The following is a 3,273-nucleotide window of genomic DNA, read 5'->3' as shown; positions in this document are numbered from 1 at the left end:
GGGGACATCAGTTGGGCAGGACCAGAAAGCATAAGGTCAGAAAAGTTTGCAGAGAGGACCCAGGGTTAGATGGCAGTTGGTGGTGGGGGATCAGTTAGGCGGGGCACATTGTAAAAGTGACGTCACCCAGAATGTCCACTGTGAGGTCACAGGGGCAAAGGCAGGTGATTGGTCGAGAGAGGACATAAAGCATGGGGCGTTGCTAAGGCAGCGTTCAGACAGGAGTAAGCTTGGAGGGAGGCGTCTGGTCCCCTCCAGCTGCTCCTGAGAGTCCGCTTGCCTGCTGTTTGTTTTCCTGACCTGCTGACCTCCTGACCTGACTGAACCCTCCTTCCTCCCCTCAAGAGCTTGATTGGCCCTCATCCTTTCTGTGACCCCCTTCTCCTCCCAAGTGCCCAACCCCTCTTCCTGTCACACACCCTCCCCACCCCATCCCCCACCCCTCCCCTCCCCAACCCTCCCCTCCCCTCCCCTGTCCCCTCCCCACCTGAGAGGACCAGGACATATAGGTGATGGGGATGTTCTGGTCCCACGTGCTGGGGTGTACTGGATATGAATATACAACTGTGAGTAAACATCGGGCATCAGGTGTCCTCCTTTTTCCTGGGCTCTTTCACACTGTGGTTAAATAGATACTTTCTCATAGGGTCCTTGATGGGAATGCATCGTTGGTGAAGCCCGAGGCTCTCAGGACAGGTTTCTTGACCAGCCTAGAGTGGCTCTGGCCACCGGCGTCCTCAAGATCTGAGTCCTATCAGGACCTCTTGGACCAAACAGCAGGTTGACAGGATGAAACCTGAATTAGTTACTTTATTTCATCAAAGAAGGAAGTGTGAACATCCTAAAAGCCATCGAGTTGTATGCCTAAAATGGGGGAGTGGGTGAATTATATCTCAGTAAAGCAGTTTTTTAAAAAGTGAGAAACTCCTATTTACTAGAAGTCATAGTGAGACTGGCTCCCGGAAAGCTTGTCAGGATCCTGCTTCAAGTTGTGCGTGTTCCGGTTCTGTCCCTGTGTGGTGTGCTCTCCTGTGTGTGCACCCTTCCTGGTGGTGACGTCTGGCAGTCCTGGGAGCAGTGGGGTCTCAGCACTGGGTTGGTGCTGGTCTGTTAAACAGGGAAATGTCATCTCTGCTCTGTGCTTTCTGGTTTGTTAACTTACAGCAACTTTGTTTTTTCTTTGAAGTGTATTCTTTTCAGAAATTTTAATGTAACAAAAATATTCAATAGCCCTATAAATTTTAAAATATTTTTATTGAAGTATAGTCAGTTTACCATGTTGTCCATTTCTCATGTACAACAGAATGCTTCAGTCATATAGGAAAATACATATATTCATTTTCATATTGTTTTTTTAACATAAATTACTACAAGATATTAAATAGAGTTCCCTGTGCTGTACAGTGTAAACTAGTTGTTGTCTACTTTATAGAGATTAGTATTCATGAATCTCAAACTTCCAATTTTTCCCTTCCCACTCCCTTTCCCTCTGGTAACCATAAGTTTGTTTTCTATGCTCTAAGTCTGTTTCTGTTTTGTAAATAAGTTTGTCTTTTTTTTTTTGATTCCAAATATAAGTGATATCATATGCTATTTTTCTTTTCCTTTATGACTACTTCACTTAGAATGACATTCTCCAGGTCCATTCATTCCCTGTTGCTGCAAATGGCATCATTTTATCAATTTCATGGCTGAGTAGTAGTCTATTGTGTAAAATATACCACAGCTTTTTTTTTTTTACATTTTTATTGAGTTATAGTCATTTTACAATAGTGTGTCAAATTCTAGTGTAGAGCACAGTTTTTCAGTTATATATGAACATACATATTTTCATTGTCAGAATTTTTTTCTCTGTGAACTAGCATAAGATCTTGTATATATTTCCCTGTGATATACAGTATAATCTTGATTATCTATTCTGCATATGCCTGTCAGTATCTACAAATTTCAAACTCCCAATCTGTCCCTTCCCACCCCTCAGCCCCTTGGCAACCGCAAGTTTGTATTCTATGTCTGTGAGTCTGTTTCTGTTTTGTATTTATGCTCTTTTTTATTTAATTTTTTTTGGATTCCACATGTGAGCAAACTCATATGGTATTTTTCTTTCTCTTTTTGGCTTACTTCACTTAGAATGACATTCTCTAGGGACATCCATGTTGCTGCAAATGGCATATTGGTTTTTTATGGCCAAATAGTATTTCATTGTATAAATATACCACCTCTTCTTTATCCAGTCATCTGTTGATGGACATTTAGGCTGTTTCCATGTCTTGGCTATTGTAAATAGTGCTTCTATGAACATTGGGGTGCAGGTGTATTTTTGAAGTAGGGTTCCTTCTGGACATATGCCCAGGAGTGGGATTATTAGGTCATATGGTAAGTCTATTCTTAGTCTTTTGAGGAATCTACAAACTTTTGCACAGTGGCTGCACCAACCTGCATTCCCACCAGCGGTGTAGGACAGTACCCTTTTCTCCACAGCCTCTCCAATATTTGTCATTTGTGGACTTTTGAATGATGGCCATTCTGACTTGTGTGAGGTGATACCTCATTGTAGTTTTGATTTGCAATTCTCTGATAATCAGTGATAATGAGCACTTTTTCATGTGCCTGTTAGCCATTTGTATGTCTTCACTGGACAATTGCTTGTTTAGGTCTTCTGCCCATTTTTGGATTGAGTTTTTTTTTTTTTTTCTTATTTAGTTGTATGATTTGTTTCTATATTCTGGCGATTAAGCCCTTGTCAGTTTCATGTTTTGCAAAAATTTTCTCCCATTCTGTAGGTTGTCTTTTTGTTTTGCTTATGGTTTCCATTGCTATGCAAAAGCTTCCAAGTTTAATTAGGTCCCATTTGTTTATTTTTGCTTTTATTTTTATTGGACTTCTAGCAAATTCTTAGTTATCCCTTTCCTTTTTATCTTGGAGGCTGCCCCCAGGGACTCTGTGTCCAGCTAGGTTGATGGGGGAGCCCTGAGAGCCGAGCTGATGTGAAAATCAGTGGCTGCAACCTCCTGTGATGTTTACAATGAGGAAATGCTCAGGAGGGATGTGACCAGGAGGTGGACGAGTTGTCTTTTTTTTTAGTGACGTGTCCTTGTGAAGAATGTTGATTTCCCCAAAGCAGAAAGTGTCCTTCATGTCTTTAGAATTGTCTAAATATAAAGAAAATTCAGATACATGCTGTGAAATTTTTACTGTGTCAGGATAAATCACCTCCACACCCTAAAAAAGAAAGACTGAGAACACCTCATGGATTTAAGTGGTTTGTTCTGA

The sequence above is a fragment of the Camelus dromedarius genome, chromosome 35, assembly GCF_036321535.1.
Source record: "Camelus dromedarius isolate mCamDro1 chromosome 35, mCamDro1.pat, whole genome shotgun sequence".
NCBI lineage: Eukaryota > Metazoa > Chordata > Mammalia > Artiodactyla > Camelidae > Camelus > Camelus dromedarius.
This window is presented reverse-complemented; position numbering follows the sequence as displayed.